The sequence below is a fragment of the Podarcis liolepis genome (genome assembly GCF_965112155.1).
Source record: "Podarcis liolepis genome assembly, chromosome: W".
Classification (NCBI taxonomy): Eukaryota; Metazoa; Chordata; class Lepidosauria; order Squamata; family Lacertidae; genus Podarcis; species Podarcis liolepis.
The window spans coordinates 10,983,722-10,998,276 of record NC_139568.1 but is presented as its reverse complement, the minus strand read 5'-3'; positions in this window follow the sequence as shown (position 1 = coordinate 10,998,276).

The window sequence follows — 14,555 nt, the reverse complement described above, 5'->3', positions numbered from 1 at the left end:
AGAATGGAAGGTTAAAAAACTAAGACAGGGAAGTTTCGAATCTGCCAATAAATCAGGAAAGTTATTAGCTTGGCAGCTAAAAAAAAGGAAGGAACAGAATACAATAAATAAAATTGAGGTCGAGGGAGAAGAGATAAATAAGCCCAAGGAAATAAGGAAGGCCTTTTTGGACTTCTATAGAGGACTTTACAAAAACAGTGAAAAGAATAATCTAAGAAAAATAGAAAGATTTCTGAAATGGAAGAACATAAAAAAGATTTCGACAGTGGAGAAAGAAAAATTGAGTGCCTTAATCGAGGCAGAAGAAATAACAGAAGCAATAAAGGATTTTAAAAAAGGGAAAGCCCCAGGCCCAGATGGGTTCACTGGTAGTTATTACAAAGAAATGGAATCAGTTTTGCTGACTCCATTGCAAGAAGTAATGAACAATATTCTCAAAGAAAGAGAAATACCAGAGTCATGGAAGGAGGCACTAATTACATTACTCCCCAAACATGACTCGGATCTACAGCAGGTCAAAAATTATAGACCGATCTCCCTATTAAACATAGACTACAAGATCTTTGCAGGAATTCTGGCAAGGAGACTGAAAAACATATTGGCAGAAAGCATACATAAAGATCAAGCGGGCTTTTTGCCGGGCAGGCAAATGAAGGACAACACAAGAAATATAGTAAATATTATAGAATATTTATCTGATAGGTGTGACAAACAAGGTTTGCTGTTGTTCGTGGATGCAGAGAAAGCATTCGATAACATAATCTGGGATTTCCTGCTGAAACAATTGGAATATATGGAGGTTGGCACTGAATTCTTTAACGGGGTAAAGGCAATCTACACGGAACAAAAGGCAAAACTGATAATAAATAATGTGGAGACAACAGAAATAAGAATAGCAAAAGGAACAAGACAGGGATGTCCACTGTCCCCACTGTTATTTATAATGGTGTTAGAAGTCCTCCTAAACTCAATAAGAGAAAATAAGGGGATAAAAGGTATAACAGTTGGGTAGAACGAATATAAAATTATGGCATTCGCAGACGATCTGGTGGTAACAATGGAGGACCCAATAGACTCAATAAAAGAGGTACTTGAAGAATTTGACCAATTCGGAAAAGTGGCCGGCTTCAAACTAAATAAAAGGAAAACAAAAACTATAGTAAAGAATATGGATATAGATAAAATCGAAGAACTACAAAGAGAAACGGAGATAGAGGTGGCCAGGAAGGTAAAATATCTAGGAATATGGGTAACGCCAAAAAACATAGATTTATATAAAAATAACTACAAGATAGTATGGAAAGGAATTAAGAGAGATATTGAAACGTGGGGCAAGCTAAAATTGTCATTCTGGGGCAGAATAGCCACAATCAAGATGATTGTGCCACAATCAAGTGTGCTCCCAAAGGTGTTGTTCTTATTTCAGAACATTCCTGTAATTAAAGGTACTGAGATATTTAAAGACTGGCAGAAAGTGATTTCAAAATTCGTCTGGCAGGGCAGGAAACCAAGAATAAAATTTAAACTATTGACAGATGTGAAGGAAAGGGGGGGCTTTGCCCTGCCAGATCTGAAATTATATTATGAGGCGGCATGCCTATGCTGGGTTAAAACATGGATAAAATTGGAAGATAAGGAAGTGTTAGACCTAGAGGGATTCAACAACAGCTTTGGGTGGCACGCCTATCTGTGGCAGGGGAAGAGAAAAGTACACAGGGGCTTCGAAAATCACATCTTCAGAGGCCCGCTGATTGAGGTATGGGAGAGGAATAGAGATATGTTAGAACCTAAAACACCCCATTGGCTATCGCCACTAGAAGTCATGAGTGTTAAAAAGATTAACATGAGAGATAATTGGGCTACCTACGAACAACTGTTAATGAAAGAAGAAGGAAAGTGGAAAATGAAGCCGTATGATCAGGTTAAAGAGAAAGTCTATGATTGGCTGCACTGTTTCCAGATAAATGGAATGTTTAGAAAAGACATCAAAGACAAAGGATATGCTGACAAAGACTCAAGATTCCAGATTGAGATATTGAATAACAATTATAAAATTTTATCCAAAATGTACAATCAGTTACTGGAATGGAATTTAATAGACGAGGAAGTAAAGTCGGTGATGACATACTGGGCTAGAGATATTGGTCATAATATATATTTTGAAGAATGGGAGAAACTTTGGAAAAAACATCTTAAGTTCACAGCTTGTGTGACACTAAAGGAGAATTTAATGAAAATGTTTTACCGTTTGTATATGACCCCTGTAAAATTGGCCAAAATGTACGGAACTTGTAATAAATGCTGGAAGTGCAAGGAAAGGGAGGGGTCCTTCTACCATATGTGGTGGGAATGCCAAAAAGTCAAAGGGTTTTGGGAGAGTGTATATAACGAAATGAAGAAAATTCTAAGATACACTTTTGTTAAAAAAAACCCGAGGCTTTTTTGCTGGGATTGGTAGGAAGGGAGATAAAGAAGAAAGATCACAAGATGTTCCAGTATGCAACAACGGCAGCAAGAGTCTTACTAGCTCAAAATTGGAAATCAGAGGGCTTGCCGACAATTGAGGAATGGAGAGCAAAACTGTTAGATTATGCGGAGATGGATAAGATGGCAGGGAAAATTAGATATTCAAAAGACCAGAGGTTCATTAAGGATTGGGAAAATTTTACGAAATATCTGGAAAACCTAAGTGATGGTCAGATAACACTAGTGGGCTTTAAAGGAGCTCTGTAAAAAGAAAAGGGTATTGTCTAAAGAGAAACGGAAGAACTGTGATGATCAATGGCAATACAAAATAGGAAATGCGAACCCTCATAAAAAATTATTACGGGTGATTTGTGGAAAGGTTGAAGGAAGTTATATCAAAAAACCTGTGAAAATGAGAATTGAATTTCTGTATTTTGTATTTTGTACTATGTAAATTAATAAAAATTATGCATGAGATAAAATAGTGGAAGAGGGGAGAACTTTAGATTACCCTGAGGAAATTAAAAAGTGTTTTACAAAATATTATAATAAGCTATATAAAGCAGGAAATGAGACAGAGGTTGAAATAAAAGAGTATTTATGTGGAAAGGATATACCTAAAATTAAGAAAGAAAAGATTTAAGAGCTAAACTCCCCAATAACCACGACAGAGCTTCATCAAGCGATAATTAAGATGAAACTGGGAAAATCCCCAGGCCCAGATGGTCTTACCGCAATACATTACAAAAAATTAGAGGAACCACTATTATCACCTATGAAGACACTCTTAAATAGAATATTAGAAGACGGGAAGATTCCCAACACCTGGAAACAGGCGCACATAGTAGTAATCCCAAAACAAGGACGAAATAAAGAGTTTATAACCAATTATAGACCAATATCATTATTAAATAATGATTACAAGATTTATGCACAAATATTGGCAACAAGATTAAAGACAGTTTTGCAGGATTGTATAAATAAAGAGCAGGCAGGGTTCTTGCCGGGCAGGAAAATGAGTGATAATATAAGAACAGTGATTGATATGATCGAGTATTTAGACATGAAACCAAGCAAGAAGGTAGCCTTTGTTTTTGTGGACGCGGAAAAGGCATTTGAAATTTCTAAAAATATTATTAGACCAGATGGACATGGGAGACCAAATTACAAGAGGGCTAAAAGCAACTTATGAACAGCAAGAAGCAAATATAATAATAAATAATGATGCAACTGATTGTTTTAAAATACAGAAGGGCACCAGACAAGGGTGCCCACTTTCACCTTTATTATTCATTTTGGTTTTGGAAATATTAAATCAAGAAATCAGATTGGATCAAGAAATAAATGGAATATCCCTAGGAGAGAAAATATACAAAATAAGGGCATTTGCAGATGATTTAGTTTTAATGGTGGAAAACCCAAAGGAAAGCTTAGCAAAGGCTCTAGAAAAAATGGGAAACTTTGGAAGGGTATCAGGTTTTGCTTTGAATAAAGAAAAAACGAAATTAATGGTAAAAAACATGGGAGATCAAGAGAAAAAGGAACTGGTAGAAAAATTCGGATTACAAATTGTAAAAAAAATGTGAAATATTTAGGTATACAAATAACAATGAAAAATATAAATTTGTTTGAAGATAATTATAAAAAAATTTGGGAAGAAACAAAAAGAGAAATGGAAACTTGGACAAGATTGAAATTAACACTCTGGGGTAGAATTCCGGCTATTAAAATGAATATCTTACCAAAACTTCTGTTCCTTTTTCAAATGATTCCCATAATAGGTAAAGATGATTGTTTTAAAAAATGGAAAACGGACCTAACAAAGTTTATATGGCAAGGCAAAAAGCCACGGATCAAACATAAATTATTAACCGACATAAAAGAGCGGGGAGGTTTTGGACTCCCAGACCTGAGATTATATTACGATGCAGCATGCTTTACTTGGATTAAGGATTGGATCAAATTGGATAACACTGACATTTTGGATTTGGAGGGATGGAACAACAGATATGGTTGGCATGCCTATCTAATTTATAACAAAGTGGCAGTTCATAAAGAATTTCTAAGCCACGTAATTAGAAATGCATTATACAAGGTCTGGTTGAGACATAGAAGGTTGTTAGAACCAAAAACCCCATGGTGGGTCTCACCGCTAGAAGTAATATCGGTTAAAAAGATAAATACTATAGGAAGAATGGCAACATACCAGCAGCTCCTAAAGGAAGAACAGGGCCAATTAAAGCTAAGACCATACAATGAGGTGACCCAATACTGTACCACATGGTTACAATATCACCAAATTGCACAAATATTCAACCAGGATAAAGTAATAGGATTTGAAAAAGAAGAATCAAAATTACAAAAAGTATTACTACAAAACTCAAAAAAAATTATATCCAAAATGTATAATTTACTATTAGAATGGGAATTAAAGGATGAAGAAGTAAAAGAAGTCATGATTAAATGGGCACGTGATATAGGATATGTAATTCGGCTGGACCAATGGGAGAAATTATGGAAATATGATATTAAATTCACAGCATGTTATACAATAAGAGAAAACTTTATGAAAATGGTGTACCAATGGTACTTAACTCCGGTAAAATTGGCAAAAATTTACAAATTAAAATTGAATACCTGTTGGAGATGTAAAAAAGAAATAGGAACAATGTTTCACATGTGGTGGGAATGCCGACCTATTAAACAATTCTGGAATGAAATCTATGAAGAACTCAAAAAGATGTTTAAATTATCTTTTAGTAAAAAACCGGAGGCATTCCTTTTAGGTTTAATTACAAATGATATCCCCGAAAATCAAAGGAAAGTATTCCTTTATGCAACAACAGCTGCCAGGATGCATATAGCTAAAAACTGGAAAGGCAGAAAAATTCCATCAGTGAAAGATTGGCAATTTAAATTATGTGAATACATAAATCTGGCAAGACTCACAGCTTACATAAGGGGACAATCGGACCAGAAATTATTAAAAGAATGGGGTTGTGCTAAAGAGTATATGAAAAAACATTGTTCTGGAGTTAGTATATTGGTATGTAATGAATGATGTTTTACAGGGTTAAAGAAAAAGAAAAATGGTGTAAAAAAAATAAAAAGTACCAAGGTGGAAGTAATCTAATTAGACACAACAATACAGTAAGAGTAATTTTTTTGAGGTCTCAGAACAAAGGAAAGAAGTCAATTTGTGTTTATGTATGTAATGATATGGTTTTTTTCTGTAGATGTGTGCTTTTTCGTTTTTGTTTAGTTTAGTTTTGTTTCCTTTTTTCCCCCCTTTTCCTTTTCTGTTTTTTTTTTTTTATATATATATATATATGTTCCGGGGATTTTTGCTTGTATAGCATTATTTTGGATTCAATGTTTGTAATTTTTGTTATGATTCTGCATTGAAAATAAAAAACATCTTTTAAAAAAATCAACTTAAATGGAAAGATCACAGATAAGTTGAAGGAAATAAGAGAAAGGTTTGTTAAATATTTATCAGAGCTGTGTAGACAAGGGAAAGAAAAAACATTCAAGATAGAAGAGTACATCAGAAGTAGTAATATGCCACACATAAAAGAGGAACAAAGGAACATTCTTAACACCCAGATAACAGTGCAAGAATTGCTAGAGGCAATAAAAGGTTCTAAAAACGGCAAGTCACCAGGCTCGGATGGTCTTACGGCAAAATACTATAAAAAATTAAGTGAACAATTAGTGAACCCATTGAAAGATGTCATGAATGAAATACTGAATACAGGTGAAATCCCAGAAACATGAAAAGAGGCCTATATTACAGTAATTCCAAAACAAGATGCAGATTTGCTGCAAATCAAAAATTACAGGCCTATTTCTTTGTTAAATAATGCTTATAAATTGTTTGCAAACATATTAGCCAATAGATAACAAAAAATACTAAATGGGTATATACTGTTGGAAAAATGCCCCCGGGAAGGGTGCCAACTTCCCAAGACACCGAGGCTTCTCTCTGGTGGTCACCCTCTGGCTGGAAATTGCCCTCAGTCCAGAGAGACCGGTAATAAGCGACCCCTCCGTCCTGAGAGTAGCACACTCGTCTTCTGGTATCCCATCACAGAAGAAAGAGACAGTCAGTAGTCTACTCACTACTTTATTTACAGACTGTACACGCAGCACTTACAAGCATGTCTGCTCTCCTGAGCAGCAAGCACAGAGGTCTACGACTCGACACACACTTCAACTGAGAAGCGAAAGTAACTCTCCGGTTACATGAGAACAAGCAGAGACTTCCTGTCTCATGCTCAGAGACATCACATGATGTCAACAATGTGCTGCTATTCGCAGCTGGTGAGATATAAAAATCCCAACATGCTCCCCCATTTTTAGGTAACACTAGCTGCGAAAACAAGTGCAGCATCAAGAGAGAAAAACAAACAGTTGTTATACACATAGCAAACCCCTGTTGTACCAGCTCCATCTTTGGAACTACCTGCAACTGGTTCCACCAGCTGAAACCTCTGGTTACCTGTTTTCCAAGGGACTAGAGCTTCTGCTCTACCTTGGTTTGGGAGAATTGTGTCGCGTTTTGCAACTTTCAGGTGTGGCTTTGTCTCTGTCTTGGACAAACCTTGAACCTGGCTTGAGTTGTTAACTACAGCTATACATGCAACAGTAAATAGTGGCTCTGACAATTCCAGTTCAGCCTTTACTTGTGATGGCCTGGACATTGTATGTGTACATTTCTCAATGACTCTGTCATTTGTACCAGAACCCTCAGTGGTGCTTTCACTGTCACTCTCTATATCAGAATTCAAATCTGTATTGATTTCAGTGGGAAAACTGTGGAGAACCTCTCTCTCCTGGCGTCCAGTGCATTATACAAACCTTGTAAGAATCACTGAGTCAGTTTCAGGCAATACTACTCTGTATAAACCTTTCTCATAACCCACGAAAATGCCCTGTGCACCTTTGACTCCTTGTGGTGTTTCTACATGCACATGAGATCCAAAAACCTTTAAGTGTCTAACAGAAGGTTTTCTCTGGAACAGTCTCTCAAATGAAGAACTTTCCATACCTGCTGAAACCTTACTCACTCAAGTGTAAGAAAAAGCATTCAGCGACTCAGCCCAAAACTTTTGAGGCAGATCTGCACTTAGCAGTTGTGATTTCATGCCTTGTTGCAACTCTGTGTTCACCTTGACACACACACTTTTGTTCCATTAAGCTTCAGAGACAGCAACTTCGTGCTCAATCTCCTGTTTATCTAGGAAATCTTGAAAATCCTGTGAAACAAAAACCTGCCTTTCATCAGTGAAAAGACTTTCAATATTAGCATCATGAACAAATTTCACCTTTTCATAAAATTCTTTGAACTTTGCTAAGGCTTTTTGAGGCTTCTGCAACATGTACACCCAGACATATTGAGAAAAACAATAAATCATTAATAGATAGTACTTTGCTTTGCCTCTAGAGAGCGGTAGAGGACCAATTACATCAGCATACACCCGCTGAAAAACTCTGGTGACTTTTGCAGGCTTCTTGTTGCCTGTGGTACCTGTAAAATAAGACACATTAGTAGCATTACAGCCTTTACAATCAGTACTATCAAAAGAAAGCAAATATAGTCCATCTTCTTTTGTAGCAGAAAGAAGTGGCTTTCTGTCTCTGGAGATTTCACACCTCTTCTTGTTGCAGGATATCACCAATCCTTGCTCAGTCAATTGTGACACACTCAACAGGTTGAACTTCAAGCCTGAAACATAATAAACATTGTTAATGGTGACATTGAGACTTTGAAGAAACACTGTTCCAAATCCAGTGGCTTCTAACTCATGACCGTCCGCTTGCTTCACGGTGAAACGTCGATCCTCAAAAGTGGAAAATAACCCTTTCCGCCCTGTGAGATGCACGGTAGCACCTGTGTCTATCACAAACACATTCCAGGTTGACGCTGAAGACTTTGGCGAAAACAAAGCTATAGCAGGCTTTGCCTGAGGCTTAGCATGTGATCTGATACTTGCCTCTTCTTTCCTTGAGCTCCCCTTGGCTGCTTTGGAAACACGGCTCTTTTTACAATTTTCTGTAGATGGCCAACAAGACCACAATTGTGACAACGAATGACGTTTAAAGCAACTGCCTGCTCTTCTTGAGCAACTGTGGGGGTAGCTATCGAAGCTCCACTCTCCCCCTGAGATGTGGCAATCACAGCCAATCAATCGTTCTCATTCAAGAGAGCGGCACAAATACGTGGCACAGTCAGATCTGCTGCAGGCAACGTGCCCAGCTGTGAAGCAACAGTCCCAAATCTCTGATCCAGACTATTGATCAACATGAAACAAAACACTGACTCTTCCAGTGGAAAATTCCTCTGCGCCAGCTCATTACACAGGAATTTCATCCTCATGAGGTGAGTCTGAAGATCCGCTCCTTCCTTCAGCCTCATATTTGTGAGCTGCTGAAAGTGTAACAAAGTCATCCCGACTGCTTCTCACATATGAATGCGATGCAATGCCTCCCACATATCACGCGTGTGGGGCTGATCCTGAACGTGGATCAATTGTTCATCTGAGACACACAGAATTATTGCAGCTTTTGCTTGCGTATCGCGATCATTCCATAGCCTGTATGGCACTGCAGGAATGGTGTTTCGAATAACATCAAATATTCTCTGACGCTCAAGCATAGCTTTCATTTTCAAACTCCAACCGGCATAATTAGAGTCTGTAAGAGGAGGGTACATCATCATCCCAACCCCATGCTTGGAATCCATCTTGGCTCCAATTAACAGCTCTCAGCTCCTTCTAGGTAGCAAGCTGTAAATCTTCAAGTAGTCTGTGGGCAATTAAGAACTGCTTATTTCTTTGAGGTTTAACAGCCTCAATAAATCAAAACTGATTACTCACAGTTCCAAGCGGCAAGCAATCAAAGTTTCCGTCTTTGTCCGGCAGGAATGCAGCTCTCCCAGGCTGATCCAAGACTCCCCCGGAACAAGGAACACGCAGTGCTTCATCTCAAAGCAACAGCTTAACAGCAGAACAGCAGAGATCCGATGAACCGGCACCATGCAGTCGAACCCTTTCACCATCGATCCGCATCCATCTGGCAACCATCGATCAGGAACCATCTGGCAACCATCTGAACAGGAACCATCGGCAACCATCCTCTGCTACCATTTGCTGGAAAAACGCCCCGGGAAGAGTGCCAACTTCCCAAGACACCGAGGCTTCTCTCCGGTGGTCACCCTCTGGCTGGAAATTGCCCTCAGTCCAGAGAGACCGGTAATAAGCAACCCCTCCATCCTGAGAGGCGCACACTCGTCTTCTGGTATCCCATCACAGAAGAAAGAGACAGTCAGTAGTCTACTCACTACTTTATTTACAGACTGTACACGCAGCACTTACAAGCATGTCTGCTCTCCTGAGCAGCAAGCACAGAGGTCTACGACTCGGCACACACTCAACTCAGAAGCGAAAATAACTCTCCGGTTACATGAGAACAAGCAGAGACTTCCTGTCTCATGCTCAGAGACATCACATGATGTCAACAATGTGCTGCTCTTCGCAGCTGGTGAGGTATAAAAATCCCAACATATACACCAAGATCAAGCAGGGTTTTTACCAGGTAGACAAATGAAGGAGAATATAAGAAATATACTGACTATAATAGAATACCTGGAGGCTAAAAATGAAAAGAAAGTGGCAATGATGTTCATAGATGCTGAAAAAGCCTTTGACAATGTTTCTTGGAAATTCATGACAAAGTTGCTAGAACAAATTAAATGTGGCTCTAAATTTCTAAAAGGAATAGCAGCAATTTATTCAGAACAAAAAGCAAAATTAATTATAAACCAGGTGATAACGTATGACAGTAAGATTCAAAAAGGAACTAGACAAGGATGCCCATTATCGCCATTATTGTTCATCCTGGTACTGGAAGTATTTGCCAGAAATATAAAAGCAGACAAAGAGATTACAGCTGTAAAAACTGGGAAAAGTGAGTTTAAATTAAAAGCATATGCAGATGATTTAGTGATAACAGTGGAAGAGCCCAAAACCTCACTCCCCAAAGTAATAGAAAAGATTCAGAAATTTGGGGAAGTGGCAGGATTTAAGTTAAATAGGAATAAAACTAAATTATTAGTCAAAAAATTGAAGAAGGGGGGAAAACGGAGCTAGAACAAAATATTGAGATTGAAGTCCGTAAAAAGGTTAAGTATCTAGGGATTTGGTTAACATCAAGAAACATAAACCTATTTAAAAATAATTATGAAAAAATCTGGCTTGAGGTAAAAAGAAATTAAGAAAAATGGAGCAGAATGAATCTCTCACTGTTAGGCAAAATAGCAACGATTAAAATGAATGTGTTGCCAAAAATGCTATTTCTTTTTCAATCAATACCAGTCATCCTGAAAGATGAATGTTTTAAAAAGTGGCAGAAAGAGATTTCAAAATTCATCGGGGGGGGGGGGAGGCAAACGGCCAAGGAAAAATATAAAATACTTACAGATGTAAAAGATAGAGGTGGGTTTGCCCTCCCAGATTTTAAATTGTATTATGAAACTGCCTGTTTGGTATGGATCAGGGACTGGATGAGGTTGGAAAAGCAAGAAGCATTAGAACTGGAAGGACATGATAACAGATTTGGCTGGCATGCATATCTATGGTATGGAAAAGGAAAGGTACACAGAAGTTTCTACAACCATATAATTAGGAAATCATTAATGATAGTATGGGAGAGATACAAAGACTTGCTAGAACAAAAGACTCCTTGGTGGCTTTCACTTCATGAAGCATTACTGCTCAAACCACTTGGAAAGAAAGAAAAATGGCTTACATATGCTGAAGGATCAAGGATCAAGATGGAAAATGGAAATTAAGAGACTATGATGAGATAAAAGATCATTTTTAGAGTTGGTTGCACTATCGACAACTATATGAAACTTACAAAGAAGACAGTAAGAAAGGATTCAGTTACACAATATCCAGGTTTCAAAGGAAAGTGATAGAAGGGAAAGTTAAATTATTGAAGGGTGCATATAACATACTGCTAGAATGGGAGACGAAAGACGAAGAGGTGAAATCAGTTATGATTAAATGGGCACAAGATATAGGTCACAATATTATGTTGGAAGATTGGGAAAGGTTATGGAAAATTGACTTAAAATTTACAGATTGTTCTCTGTTGAAAGAAAATTATATGAAGATGATGTATAGATGGTATACAACACCAGTGCAGCTAGGTAGAATGTACAAAACCAGTTCAAATGTGTGTTGAAAGTGTAAAGAAAAGGAGGGGACTTTTTACCATATGTGGTGGGATTGTAATGAAATCAAAAATGTTTTGGGAAATGATATACAATGAGCTGAATAAAATGTTCCATTTAACATTTGTGAAAAAGCCTGAAGCTTAGCAGTATAGGAAATGTAGCCTTATTGGAGTTCACTGATTGGGTCTGCGTTGCTCCGGGACAGGAGGAAGGAAGTCAAAATGACACCGCGGTTGCTTCAAATAAAGAATTTATTCTGCTCTCCGGATAGCAGAAGGCACCTGCGTGGTGAGTCCACAGTAAGTACAAAGAAATGACAGGTTTCATGCAGTTTATATACCCTCCAGGCATCCTCTCCCCCTTCCCCAGCCACGTCAACTTGTATACGCAGGTTGACATCACGTATGTTCCTGCTCTGGTACTCTCAACCATAAAAGGATCTTCCTTCCTGTACGTCTGACCATAAAAGGATCTTCCTCTTCCTACTCTTATCTGGGAAGACGTCATAATCTCCGGGAACACGCTTTTGGTGTTTTTCCCGGACATTGGTCTTGTGCGTATCTTGCGGTCAGCACATAAGATAAAGTTCTGACGTGTTTTCGTTGTTCCCCTGGGGAGCAAAGGCCATCCCTTGCCTGTCCTGATAAAGGACAGAACTGTTTATGCAGTTGTGTCCTTATTATGGTTTTGCTCAACAGTTCAAGTTTTACGCATTTTAAAGTGCTCTCCTTTGAAAGAACAAAAGGGGGGGGTTGAGTCAGTTTTAAACTTGCTACACAGAAACCCATTCCTTCAATAACTCATGTTTATCTCCAGTTCCTTTGATGTACATACAGTTAACAGCTATGCTTCTTTTAAAACCAAGATTTTTTAAAGCATTGTCGAGACATTCGTTCCAATTCCTGGCAGATTGTTTAAGCCCATAGATTGCTTTATGCAGTCTGTATACAGAACCCTGTTCACCTCAAAACCAGGTCAAATATTTCTTCTTGGAGATTTGAGTTAAGATATGCAGTTTCAATATCAAAATGATTTACTTTAAACCCATGTTGTGCTGCAATAGCTAGCAACAAACGCACACTCTTGCTCCTTTCAGTTGGTGAAAAGGTTTCATCAAAACTTTCACCTTTTCTTTGGGTAAAGCCTTGTGCTACTAGCCTTGCTTTGTATTTAGTAGTACCATCGGCTAAGTTTTTTATTTGATACACCCATCTACAGCCCACTGCCTTTTTTCCTTCTGGCAATGGCTCAACGGTAAACACATTATGTTTTGTCAAAGATTTCATTTCTTCTTTCATTGCACTTTTCCACATTACCATATCCTGGCGTGGTAACTTTAAAACTTCCTCATAATCATGAGGTTCATATTTCACATTGAAAACTTCTTGTACAGTGAACCTTTCTGGTGGAACCCCCTTATTGTTCCTCTGTGATCTTCTAACCTGAACACTTTCCCCCTCTGACCTATCGCCCCCCTCTGCTTCATCTTGCTCAGGAGAAATTGGCTCAGCTTTAAGAGATTGTGTACTGGGACCCTCATCCCCAGATTCCTCATCACTGTCTCTATCATAATTTTTTTTTAAATTTGTGGCTTTTCCTTATCAGAATTCACAAATTTATCTGTATTATCTGAAGACAAAACAACTTCTGAATTTGCATGCAGACTAGCCCAAGCAGGTTTTAATGGGGTCTGTTAGGTGTCCTAGGCGGCTACACCTGACTCTAAGAGCTGTGTGGTTGTCATCTATAGAGGCCTTTGCAATAAAAAAGAAAAAAAATATGAAAAATAATTTGGCAACATATAAGGATATCCTAGAAGAAGAAAATAACCAACTGAAAATATTTTTTTAAAAGAAATTAAACACTATGGATTGCACTGGCAGCAAAATTATTAGGTTTATGATGTCTTTAAGATAGATTTAAAAAATGGATTTGAGAAAGAAGTATCAAAATTAGATAAAGAATTAATATTAAATAATAAGAAAATTCTATCCAAAAGTTATAGAATGTTATTTGATTGGAAATTAAAGGATGAAGAGGTAAAGGAGGTAATGATCAAATGGGAACAGTATTTTGGACACCCTATTCAAATGGAAGACTGGGAAACACTATGGAAAAAGGATTTAAAATTTACAGCACACTATTCATTAAAGGAAATTTTTTTTTAAAAAAATGAGTATGTGACACCTAGTAAGTTGGCAAAAAATTATAATAATGATGATAATAATTAATTTATCGTTTATACCCTGCCCATCTGGCTGGGTTTCCCCAGCCACTCTGGGTGGCTTTCAACAAAATATTAAAATACAGCAATCCATCAAACATTAAAAGCTTCCCTAAACAGGGCTGCCTTCAGATGTCTTCTAAAAGTCTGGTAGTTGTTGTTTTCTTTGACATCTGGTGGGTGGGTGTTCCACAGCGCGGGTGCTGCTACTGAGAAGACCCTCTGCCTGGTTCCCTGTAACCTAGCTTCTCGCAGTGAGGGAACCACCAGAAGGCCCTCGGCGCTGGACCTCAGTGTCCGGGCAGAACGATGGGGGTGGAGACGCTCAGGTATACTGGACTGAGGCCGTTTAGGACTTTAAAGGTCAGCACCAACACTTTGAATTGTGCTCGGAAACGTACTGGGAGCCAATGTAGGTCTTTCAAGACCGGTATTATGTGGTCTCGGCGGCCGCTCCTAGTCACCAGTCTAGCTGCTGCATTCTGGATTAGTTGTAGTTTCCAGGTCACCTTCAAAGGTAACCCCACATAGAGCGCATTGTAGTAGTCCAAGCAAGAGATAACCAGAGCATGCACCACTCTGACGAGACAGTCCGTGGACAGATAGGGTCTCAGCCTGCGTACC